Source organism: Mastigoproctus giganteus, chromosome 11 (genome assembly GCF_048544385.1).
Source record: "Mastigoproctus giganteus isolate SK-2022 chromosome 11, ASM4854438v1, whole genome shotgun sequence".
NCBI classification, from domain to species: Eukaryota; Metazoa; Arthropoda; class Arachnida; order Uropygi; family Thelyphonidae; genus Mastigoproctus; species Mastigoproctus giganteus.
In genome coordinates this window covers 80,905,820-80,919,448 of record NC_143585.1, presented here as the reverse complement: position 1 = coordinate 80,919,448, position 13,629 = coordinate 80,905,820, and positions in this window count along the sequence as shown.

Sequence of the window (13,629 nt, the reverse complement as noted above, 5' to 3'; positions counted from 1 at the left end):
ATATACAGACGGATGTAATGTTAAATCATATAAGATGGCATTAATCGGATCTGTTTTTTTTTATTTATTTATTAAATTAAATTTGGTATATTTATTATATTTAGTTTATTGATTATGCATTTAGTTTATTGATTATGCATATATATATATATGTATATAGTAGTAATATATAACTGTTAAGAAGCAAAATAAGCAGAAAAAGGAAAATAGCAAAAGTTATCGTGTGTCTAATGCCCCAAAACTTGCAGTGCAGCAGTAAAGGAAGCAAAAGGATATACATAATGTGTGCGGTTTGTAAAATAGATAGTTTGTGAAAATGGAAATGAAAAGTACACAAGGTGCCTGAACTAAGAGAAGTTTAACGGATAGTCGAAAGTGGAAGTGAAGTAGTGGTTAAACAGGTGAAACAATTTGAAAAACCTAGTAAAAAAAAAGAACTGGGACTGAGGAAGCAAAAATAATAATAATAAATAACAAATAAATAAATAACACTATATTCAGATATGGGAGGGCAATTTTAGTAAGAAGTCTAATCAGGGGATGACAAATATGCAAAATCTGAATATAGTGGATGAAAAAATTATACATAGTCAGGAAATACATTCATTTCCTGACTATGTATTATAGTTATTTATTCTGGCAGGTCCTGCCACCTAATTTCCTGAGATTTCAGTGGCTAGGACCTTAAAAAAATAATAATAAATAAATAAAAAATTTAAAAAAAGAATAATAAAAAAATAAATACAGTGGATTCCGGTTATTTGGGCCACCGGTTAATCGGGGCAGCCGTTTATTTGGGGAAAATCTTAAAAAACAAAAACCAATCGAGAAAATAGCCAGGGTTTACTTCACTTAATTGGGACAAAATGCCGTTTAATCGGGGCAGGAGACCTCAGCACTGGAGATTACCCTACGATTGTCTCCGACCGTACCACATAGTTCGGTCGGATTTCTGGAGGTCACAACCATAAAACAATAAAAACAATTAGCCTGTTTATTGGGCTTTTGTGTTAGTGCAATCTATCATAAACGGACAGTAAACTCGATCTTATTGGAATTTGCGGTAATACCGACAGCTGGAATTCTGTGGGTTATTATGATAAAATGTGTTTACACTTCCATGGAATCTTCAATCATATAAAAAAAATAATTTTCAGAATCTTCTCTTCATTCCTATTTTTAAAGCTTTGTGATTTGTTACTCTGTTCTCACTTGTTGTGTTACTTGCAATTTGTGTGTGTGCCATGTCCTTTGTTATTGATTGCTTATCTTATTATTGTTTTAAATTTTAACCCCCACCCACAAATGTCAGTGAACAGAAATGTCAACTAGTTAGTATGTACATATTACAGTACGTATTAATTATTCCGATTATCACGTATATTCTTCCGATTTTCACGTATCATTAATTTTTTAATTGGTAAGGTAATAAAGAGTAAATCTGTGCTTAATATATCTTTACTTTTATAGCCTGTGGATAATATTCCTCCAATTTTCGCTAATTAGAATCGTTGTTTAATAGAATTAAAATTCAATTCACAAACGTGATCACAATGACCGGCGCTTACAACACATCGTATAATGAACGGTACTTTACTGTGGTGAGTTCGTCCTAATGTGATTTGATTGTACAGTGAAGTAATAGTAAAGGGGGGGGGGGTAAATTGTATTTTTAACTATTTACGTGAAACTTCGGATAATTGGGGCAGCCGCTTAATCGGGCCAAAATACACTAGTCCCGATGTGTCCCAAATAACTGGAATCGACTGTATAAAAAAAACCGCTATAGATAGGGGTCAGCCAAAAGGAGTACTAGTTATGCAATTTGATGTCATTAAGTTTTTGGGTGTAGGGCTCAAGCAATTTAACAATGATTCGAATGCTAGTAGTTGTAAGTTAGGGGGGAGGGGAGACTGAAGGCTTGGGGGAAAATACAGAGATATGGGGTCCATATGAAGGTAAAATGAATGTGACATTTGTACAGATAAGTTATTCAGAGGAAATATGAGGTGTGGCTATTAAATAACAAGACTGTGCATGCAGCCACCACACACCAAATGCCACCTGTGAAACAAAGGCATAGCAGTTGACCTTGAACCTTTCCTTGGTTATCTGCCAAATCACTTTCCAATATGCTCATTCACTTTGCAGTGAGACAGGTTTTCATTACTTTTTGTTTTTGCAGTTCGCCAGAAAAACGATAGACAAAAGAATCAAACAACAAATCAACCTCAATTTTTTTTTTAAACAAAAACTAAAGAAAACGCCAACTGAAAGTTGTGTGTGTGTTATGGGTGTTTAATGGCACATTAGCTACTGGCTATAGGCACCTACTGAAAGTTATGAGTTATGTCAAGTTTATGGGGAAGATACTATGTCACAAGAGCTTGCATGTTTGAAAGGCATAAGGTTTTTAGAAGGAAGAGAGAATGTGGAAGAAACGACCAGGCCATCCAGTATCAATGAAAACTGATGAAAATATGGATCCTGTAAGGACATATTTTCATCAGTTTATAGAAAATATGGACCCTGCAATTAGAAGTGACTGTCATTTAAGTATTAGAATGGTTGCATCAGAACTCAATATGGACAAAGAAATAGTTAAATATAGTAACTGAAAATTTAGGCATGAGAAATGTGTGCCAAAAATTTTGATGAAAATCAAAGAATGAGAAGACGCCAAGCTTGTGAAGATGTTTTGAAAAATATTGAAGATCCTGACTTTTTGAGTACTGTAATTATGTGTGATGAAAGTTGACTGTTCCAATATGACCTAAAAACTAAAAGAAACTCAATGCAATGGAAGACAATCCCACAGATAAAAAAAAATCAGTCAAAATCAAAAACTAAAAGCATACTTGTTTGCTTTGATATTAAAGGAATTATTATGGCTGAATAAGTTCCACGCAATTAAACTGTCAGTCAAACATACTTTATTGAAACAATACTATATTGAAGTTCTGACAAGGCTGCATGAAACAATTCGAAGGATGAGACCTGAATTGTGGATAGTTGGATGCTCCATCAAGACTGCTTCCACACACAACACACTCCATTTGCCAGTTTCTGGACAAAACACAAATCTCTGTGCGTGAACATGCACCATACTTGCCAGACTTTTGTGACTTTTTCTCTTCCCTAAACTGAAAAAAATGGCTTACAGAAGATGACTTCCAGAAATGTTTCTGTGCTTGGAAAAAAATGTATGGAACAGCATGCAAGTCCAAGGTAATTATTTTGAAGGGGATAACTTGTAAGGTATGAAATATTTTATATTTATTTTACTGCAACAGTCTTCTTATTTAATAGCCACACTTTATATAATGTTTGGAGCAAAGGAATCCTAGTTTGTTGAGTGTGGAAAAAGCAATACTTATTTGTTTCAAGAAAAAAAAAAAAGTTTGAAGTTAAGATTAATACATGTAAGGAAATATGCTTTTGTTTAAAAATCTGGGTGGTGTTGGAGATAAGCATAGGTGAAGTAGATTTTTTTGTGGGACTGAGTTTTAAAAGGATTGAAGTTCTCCATCTCCATTAACCTGTTTTTCAAGTAGCTTTGTTTGTGCAGTGCTACAGTTAATTTATTTTTTTTTCTGATAACCAGTAAAGTTTAAATGTGTATTTTAAATTATTTAAGTTGATTAAAGACTACAGTTGTAGGATAAACTTAGGTGAACGGTGAAGATGGCACCATCAATTTATATAACTCAATATTTTTAATATGATGATGAAAAGAGTGAAATACTGGTCTTTTTTTAGAGGTTTTTTTTTTTTAAATATGTGAGTAGAGATTAATAGAATGTGTGGCAGGGAAAACAGGAAAGAATATCAAGTGATAAATTAAATGATTAAATTCATTCATGTGATTTCTAGATACACTATAAGATACACGTTAGGTATAATATTCTAATATCCAAAAAATTACACCTGATAACTGTTTGGTCTTGCAGGTGCCAGACCAAACAGTTATCAGGATTTTACAACTCTTTACAACTTTTACCATAAGTAGGATGCAGGTTATTGCTGTTATTAGTAAAGCCAAGGATAAGATTTTCAATCAATGGAAGAAGGTCATCAATACACATATAGATGAAATAATGGAAATTTCAGGTACAGTACTCTCCACAACATTAGGAAAACAAACAGCCATCTATCATCATGTATGGTGGGTAGTGAAGAAAGAAACACTGGTTACCCACTGGGAAAAGCCAGAAATTGGCCCCTGGATGAGAGTTTGCTTAGGCTTTTGTTCCAAACCCCATGAAAGTATGCTCAGAATTAAACAAAAGTCTCATCCCAGATTAAGTGTAGATTAATTTATCTGAGCTTTGGTATACATATAGAGTAATGGCAATAAATGATCAGAAAAAACAACATTTAATGAAAAAAAAAAAAAAAAAACACAGCCAAATCAGTTACATTCAGAAAACAGAAGCTAGTTGGAATTAGGAACATAAAGTCACCAAGGGCAGTGATTCACTGGAAAAACTCAGAGTTGAGTAGTGTGTAGAGAAAATGATAATGACAAAAAATGAATTTGAGAGAAGAGGGTAAACAGTTTTTAATTCTAATGAATTCTATTACAGAAATGTAAGTTTGGTTTAGAAGATTACAAATGAAAGTGGCCATCACTGAGATTTAAGACATTCATACATATATATATATATATATACGTGAATGTCTTAAATCTCAGTGATGGCCATTTTTTCACTTTCACATCCATTTGTGTATACTTTATTCAATATATTAATACAGGGTGTCTCAAAAATATTGGTACCAACGGTTAGGGGAGGTTAACATCAAAAGGAATGTGAATCACATAGGAATCTATAACTGGAAACGTCACCGTAAGTCGGTACATGGCGCTGTTCGTCAGTTCGCGAGAGGGGAAATTTCTGGTTTACTCATTCAAGCAGTGATATACAAACTGTGAGCTGGCAGACATGCACCTAGTGTATGGATTAGCAGAGGGCAATGGACGAGCCACTCAACGAATTTATGGAGAACGTTTCCCAAACAGACATGTACCGGACCATAGTTTGTTTGCATGTGTGCATCAAAATTTGTGCGATTATGAGTCATTTAGAGGTAACAGGAGTAGTGCGGGCAGACCACGTTTGACATGAACTCCTGTCATGTAAGAAAGTGTGTTGAATGTCATCCAGAATAATCCTACTACCAGCACACATGCCATTGCCTCTGCCTTAGGAGTGTCTCATTGCAGTGTGCAGCGTGTCTGGCACGACGATTCCTTACACCCCTTTCATCTCCAAAGGGTTCAGTTACTGCTCCCCCAAGATCATCCTGCACGTGTGGCTTTTGCGCACTGGTTTCTCCAAGAAAGTGTTCAACAAGACTTGAATTTTCCAGCCTATGTTTTTTTTTCATGGATGAGGCTTATTGCACTCGGGAAGGCTTGTTCAATCAGCACAATGCTCATGTGTGGGCTCACGACAACCCACATGGTGTGCGCCCCCAATTGGCACAACATTGCTTCGCAATAAATGTGTGGGCAGGTATGGTCGGTGACTGCTTAGTCAGCCCATACCTGTTACCATCCCGCATGAACTCCACTAAATATCGGATCTTTCTTGAACAAGTTCTACCAGGGTTACTTGACGATGTTCCAGCAAGGATTTTACAGAGATGCAACATTTGGTTTCAACATGACGGAGTCCCTGCCCATTATGGAAGGTGTGTTTGTGACCATTTGAACAGCATTTTGGGCGTCGATGGATTGGTCGTGGTGGACCCGTTGCCTGGCCCCTATGCTCACCTGATTTATCGAGCCTTGATTTCTTTCTGTGGGAGATCCTCAAATCTATCATGTATGAATCGCCTGTGGAGACGGAAATGGATCTCGTGGCGAGACTTGTCTGCGCCGCTGCTACTGTCAAAGAAACTCCAGGTGTATTCAACCATGTCTGCCAATCCGTGCTCCGTCTGTGTCATGCATCTCATGGTGAAACCTTCGAGCATCTGTTGTAGCATCATGAAATGAATCCATCTCATACTCCATTGTTAATATTATTTCAAATAAATGTTTTCCACTAATTACTGTCTTGTGTTATTTTTGCTTCTTGTGTCTGTGCTACTACTTTCCCGTGACGTTTCCGGTTAGGAGTTCCTATGCGATTCACATTCCTTTAGTGTTACCTCTCCCCCCCCTAAATGTTTGTACCAATATTTTTAGTAAAATATTGGTACAATCCTTGTTTGTACCAATATTGTTAAATATTGTGTAAATATTGGTATATATATATATAAAATTTTAAAGTGAGGTTTGTTTTTTTGTTTGCATTTATCTTCCATTAGCTAGGGATAATTTGGTTAGGATTTGCTTAGTACTTGAATCCATTATACTGCAGTGTGAATTACAACAAAAAACATGGAGGAGAGGAGATTGGAATGTCAGTAATTAATCCAAAAGCCCATACATGCCACATGCATTGAATTGTTCCCAGACTTCACCGCAATGGCACCACATAGTATACTTATACAAAGTTCTCCATGGCAGCTTAGTCAGCAAGATATATCACCATCTGCAACTCATTTGGAGAGTTCTGGATTTTATTTCTGTTGATGACTGCTGGAGGAATTTCTAAAGTCCTCGACTGAGGCTGTAGTTAGCCGATCTTGGGCAATATGAGTAACTATTAAAGTTGCAGAAAATTGCAGCACAAAATCAGAATTTAACAAATCGGCATTGGTACTTTATACAGTTTGATGTTTAAGCAATGCTTGAAATGTGTTGCTTAAACATCAAATATAACTAATGTGAAACATTGAAACTAAAGTGCTTCAGATGTGCAGATTTACAATACTAAGTGGAAGATGATGTGTGAGGAAGATACAGATCTAGGCTAAGCGAACTATCTCTTCTGCTGAATATCTTCAGAGATGTGGTCCCTGCTGATGAGATGGAAAATGCTAATGTACGTATTGTCCATGAAGAAGTCCTTCATTATTAAGGACATTTTTGAAATTTTTTAAGAAATTAAAGGACTACTCCCTAACCAATTATGAAGTGTGATATAAATAAATATTCATTTATTGCTAATACAGCAGCAAGCCCAGCACAGCACATGGCTAGGGCAGATAATAATACAAAGGAAGTGACATAAAATAATCGAATATATGTACATAACAGATTTCATACAGACATTAACAATGACTAGGACTTATAGTTATGAGTTAAAAAGAATTTGCAGAACAGAACATTTGGCTTTCAGTTGCAATTACTAGGTTGGATTATTTTTTTTCATTTTATCAGAGATATGATGACTCCTGTAGGCTTCAGAGTTGATTAACCTGTTGCAGTCAATGTTGTGATGATTTATGAGGTGAAAGGATGCATTGGGGAACATTCTGTCCATTTGTTTGAGTCTGGAGAGGCTGGATTTGAATCGCTGGTTTCTTGAATTTTCCCTGTTGGGAGCAGCTATTATATTGGCTAAGTTTGGTGAGTCACATGCAGAAGGGATTTAACTTTGCAAGAAGCATGACTCCAGACTCGATCATCTGTTGCAGAGGCTTTGTTTTTAGGTTTTCATAAAGCTGTTGCCTGGATATTGTATGAGAAAACGAAGATTACTATTGAGCCATCTAAGAACCCAATATTCTAGGGCAAGGAATTTCTTTACAATTACTTGAGGAGCACCAGACCAGATTTCAGAAGCATAGGACAGAATGGGAAAGATACATCTTTGAACAGGCTTAATGACTGTTTTTCTGTCTTGAATCACTGCTGTTTCTTGTTTGATTAACCATTTTGCTTTTTGAATTTTTTGAGCAACATATAGTGGGCATTAAAGGAGAGATTTTTATCAAAAACAACTCCAAGGTCTTTGTGAGCATAAACATTTGGCGCCTCCGTAGCCAGGTGGGAAGGAGCAGCAGTGCGTAGCACACGCTTCTTGATTAGACTGGGGTTCGAGCCCGTCACCACCAAATATGGAGGATGCGGAAAGATCAGGGAATGACCACCGCATATCCCCGGAGCAATATGGCTGTAGTTGCTAATGCTCCTAAAAATCAAATAACAACAACAGCATAAATATTTGGGATTGGAACATCTGCAATTTTTATTTCTGTGTGGTTGGATTATTTCTGAAGGGAATAAGTAATTTGAGCAGATTTGCTTGCATTTATAGTCAGATTGAGATCTTTCAGACACTTAATGATTTCACAAATCTGTGAATTCACATCATTGATAACTTTGCGAATATCATCACTGGCTTTGGAGATTATAAATAACTTTAAATCATCGGCATATTCCAGTAGATTTGGATTTTCTTGTAGAAGTGGTTGAAGAGATGCTGAAAATATAGTACTGGAGAGAGAGAGAGAGAGAGAGAACGGCTCCTTGAGGAATGCCTGTTCAAGTTGTGATGAGAATATTGTTAGTACTAGTGGGGAAAAGAAGTCTGCAATTTAGGCTGTATTGAAGATAGGAAATAATCATTGTGTCAACGAGAAAATGATTTTTTAGTATTTCAAAAGCTTTTTTGAGATCTATGTTGTCGAAAGCACCTTTGAGGTCAAAATAAAATACATCGCATTGTGCCTTATCTTGAAATGCAGTTTGGATACGCACAATGGTGTCAGTTAGGCTTGTTGTGGAGCGCCCTCTAGGACCAAAATGCATATTGACAGGTGCATTAGTGAAGATTGCATGTTGAAGATATGGTAGCATGATTTTTTCAATAATTTTAGTAATTATTGACGAAACAGCAATTGGCCGATGGCCGGGATGGTTATTTCTGCAAGCTTTTTTAGGAATCAGCATAATCCTGAAAGTTTTCCACTGTCTTAGAAGGAATGGCTGGGAGATGCACCTGGAAATGATATGCACTAACGAATCAATGATATATATACACTGGACAAACTAATAATAAAACCAGGGATGCCGTCAGGACCTTCATTACTATCAGGGCATAATTGGTTAACTGCACGCTGAACTGTATTCTTGTTCACAAGTTGGTTAATTAGCAGGGCTTGACCCAGAGACACATGTTGCCTGCTTGTTCATAAGAATTAAATGCTATAAATCTCTTTTGTATACCTTCAGAGTAAATGTCAGAATTGCTTGTTTCCATATTGCATCTGATCCATTCAAAAAACTAGATCATGCTGTAAGGTAGCTGTTGTTTTTGTAGAAAGTGCTCTTTTATTTTGCTTTAGCGTGGACATAACATAATTTTTGTATGACTGAATTTTTTTTGTTTTTATATTTTGTGTGCTGATGAAGTGCTGTACTTCTTCCACTGTCTGTGGTATTTTTGCTTATGGTTTCAGGTGGAATTTGAACCAAGGTTTGGAGTGAGAAGATATTCTAACAAGTTTGGATGCTGACTCTGTTTTCAGTTGATTCAGCCATTTTATAAGAAGAAAGGTAGCATCCTGTATAGGAATATTTTTAAGAGAATCCCATGGGTAGTATTTTAAGAGCTGCAAAAACTTTTCTTTCTGAAGGAATTTAATTGATGATATTCTTTTAGAGTTATTTCCAGACGGGGGGGGGGGGGGGATTCTCGCAGCAAATTGTTGCTTGCAGTTCTATACTTTTGTGGTCAGATTTAAATGTAATGTTGCTGCTAAGTTTTTCTTGCAGTGGAAAATTAGAGTATACAAGATCAAGCGCTTGATTACCTCTTGTAACAGGGCTGTTTATTTTTTTAGCTCCTAGAACTAAAAACGAGTCGGACAGCAGCTTCATTTAAATTATGTTTGGGCAGGAGAAGGTTAAAGTCACCCACTATAATGATGTTAGTTTGAGGCTTAAGAACAGTAGTGATCCAGGTTATTACTTCATTAATAATGTCATCAGTAGATCCAGGCGGAATATAAATATTATAAATTTGAAGCAGAGAATCCTTAACTTGGATTAGTAGGGAAATTCCCTCAAAGTTGAAGGTATTAGAGTTGTATGTGTTCAAAACTTTAATACTGGATTTTAAAATTATTGCTGTCCCACCATCTCTACGATTAATTCTTGATGTCATGTAGCTGAGATTCTTCGGCAGTAGGAAAACATCCTGTAGAGATTCTTGCATCCACGTTTCAACTAAACATATGATGTCATGCAATTCTTCAACCATTAATGAAATAAGCATAGACAGTTTATTTTTTATGCTTCTTACATTTTGAAGAAAAATGCTGAGATGGACATGTGTTGAAAGGATGTTTGCAAACAGATGTATTAGGTGGCAGGTTAAATGATGGATTAGGATGAGAATCGGGAATATTATTCTCTAGCTATGCAGAGAGTTCAGCTGATTGAGAATTAGTTGGTACCTTTTCACTAGAGTTGTTGACTGATCCTCCAATAGCTCCATAAAATGGCATGACGAGTAGACCATTTGGCCAGATATCAGGATTTAGATATTGTTGTAGGTCACAATTCTAGCTCAATTCTAAATGATGAATATGTGAGATGTTTGGTTTTTATTTTGAAAGCTCTACCTAGAATTTTTAGCTCTAATAGTAGCTGGTCCATCTGCTGGGTGGTAGTATTGGGGTCTAGCCTGCTAACAAAAATATTACTCCTAAGCGTCGAAATATTTCTGTTTCTAATTTTAATACAAGACTGCATATTTCTTGTTCCTATTATGCTTGCATATCTGTTGTTTCTGCAGGGGAAACTTAAAACTTGGGGGATTTGTAGGCAAGCTATTATGGGAAGCACTTCAGACATTTTGACAGTGCATATACAAATTGCTCGGTTTCTGTTGATTACTAATAGTGGTGGATATCGGTTGTCTGCCTGTGTCAACACATTGCGAGGAAGCACAATTGTGTTCTCGGAAAGAAGCCGAGCTAGAGCTTGATTTTTGGGATCGCGCAGCTGTTTTTTCTGGAACAAATTCTTCAGCATCTGGACTGAGGACTGGAACTGCAGAAGCCTGACGAATAGAAGGGTGAGGCATTGGAGGGCTTTTGACCATAGCCTTTAGTTCGAGAAGCAAGTGGTAGAATTTACATTGCTGATCTTCTATTCGAAAAAGATGCTGTTTAATATCTTCATTTTCTCTAAACTGCTTCCTCAGCATTTGTTCAAGGGAAGCAAATGAGCAATCATTGTTTGGGGCTGTTGAAGGCAAGGGGGGGACGGATAGGAAGAGTCATCTGTTTGGACAGAGACATCTTTAGTTGACTTACTTTCATGGTTTGAGGGCTTAGGGGACTATAGTATATTGACGGGGGGGGGTGAAGGATGGTCAGCGTTGCGAAGATCAGCATCTGTTGGGGTATCCTGGCAATTCAGCTGATGCTGACTAGGAGACTGTAAATTTACACTTCCCTTTTTAGCACTTGCATGAAGGGCATCTGAAATTGTTTTTTAAATTACTTGATTTAGAAAAGTTCTTTATTAATGAACACGCATCACAAAAAACCATACTGCAAATTCTCTTGCAGATAACCCAATTCCATACTGTTTTGTGACATGCATGAAACCGCTGGCATGTTGAAGAGTTGAGAATGGCTTTAAATATCAACAAACAGAATGTAACAAATAAGCAGGTGAGCCATTATTGACACAGCAGGGAATCAAAGAGAAGAGTAGTAAGTCTGAAGAAATAAGACGACAGTTCAGACGTGTGGGAGTGGCTAACTCCATTTTCCTCTAATAAAAGGCAACTTCCATTTCCTTCTACAGGTGTACGAAAGCTATTACAGCTGCACGTGACTTGACGTATTAGTAACGGCAGTACGGTGCAAGGAAGCCTTGGCTTATGCTGCACCAACCAGAAAAAAAAAGAAAGTAAAATGACTAGGGGTGGGGGGCTTCTCCCTCTGCTCGCTTCTTTTGATAAAATAAAATAAAATACAGAAGCTTTCGACTTTGTGTGTATCTCTTTCTCAGCTATAAATACGTTACTATATCTATATAATATCAGTGTAGATACACCATAGACAACTCTTAAAGAAAAATTATTGAGCTTAAAGATCGTAGTGTGAAAGGCATCATTTAATCTGTATCATATTGTGCTCATACTTCATGAGTTACCATGCATTGCACTACCTCAAATAAGTAATGCTTCACTAATAGAGAAGATTATCATCACTTATTCTTGGTGGGTACCACCACCCAGACAGCACCATTTCGAAGCTAGTTGGCTTTTCATCAGTGGGTGCCTTTCACACTACAATCGTAGTTTTTCTTTAAGAGTTGTCTGTGGTGTATCTACACTGATATTATATAGATATAGAATCTTAAATTCTTAAAATATACCTTGTTGCATTTAGTTTATTTAAATAAATACCTTACATATGGAAATCAAGAATGGTACCGCGTAGTCATGTTAGATAAAGTGTGTGATCACGCTTAAACAGAAGTTTGCTTTACCATGGTAAAACAAGCTTCTGTTACGTATTGCCACGTAACGCTCATTTCTCTTCTCCCATTGGCTGAATAAATATCATTAGGAGGAAAATTATTTTAATGTATAGACTGCTGAATGCACCGGTTCTCGTCCGATCACCGAAGTTAAGCAGCATTAGGCCCGGCTAGTACTTGGGAGGGTGCCACCTGGGAATACAGGGTGTAATTGGCTTTTGACCCCAGGGGCTCACATCTGGTGAGTATGGGCTTGGCACACCCAGGGTCCTGAGCTAGATATCATCATTCTTCTCTTGGTGATTCACTTCTATTTCTGACCCCCCCCCTCTCTCTCAGGGTAATTCAGAATTTTTTTTTTGGCTGGTGCAGCATAAGCCTTAGACTTCCTTGCACCATATGGCTAATAATAATAATAAAAGATGAAAATTAAATCAAATAATAAATGATAAAAGGAAATAGACAACCTATGCACTTCCCTCCCATAGGTGATTTAATTTTATTATCTTTCCATACATTAAAATAATTTTCCTTCTAATGATATTTATTCAGCCAATGGGAGAAGAGAAGAGAAATGCGGGTTATGTGGTAATACATAACAAATACAAAAATACGTAACAGAAGCTTGTTTTACTGTGACAAAACAAACTTCTATTTAACTATCCGTGTGACCTCTGAATTTCCCCAAACTGTCAGCCTCAACCACCCATGTACGTATTCCAGTAATTTATAACTTGCTGGCTAAAATAAAACTTCCTGCAATCCAGTCTCCCACCATAACTTGAATTTATGGTCCCTAGTTCTATAGGCGCCTCCGTAGCCAGGTGGGCAGGAACAGCAGTGCGTAGCACATGCTTCTTGATTAGACCTGGGTTCGAGCCCATGACCACCAAATACGGAGGATACGGAAAGGTCAGGGAATGACCACCGCATATCCCCGGAGCAATATGGCCTTAGTTGCTAATGCTCCTAAAAAAAAACCAAATAATAATCTAGTTCTAGAATCATTTATAACCGTGAAAATTTTGTCCTCATTCATTTTACTTTTGCCTCTCAGAGCCTGAAACACCTCGATCAAGTTTCCTCTAAGGTGTCTAGTTTCCAAGCTGTACAACCCACATATTCGAAGTCTTTCCTCATATGGATGCCCTTTTGCCAATCTCATCAGGAGAGTTACCCGTCTTTGGACCCTTTCAAGAAGCTCTATATCTTCTTTATGTGCGGTCTCCACCCTTGAATACAGTATTCCGAGTGTGGTCTAACAATAGCCTTATATATTGGGATTATGA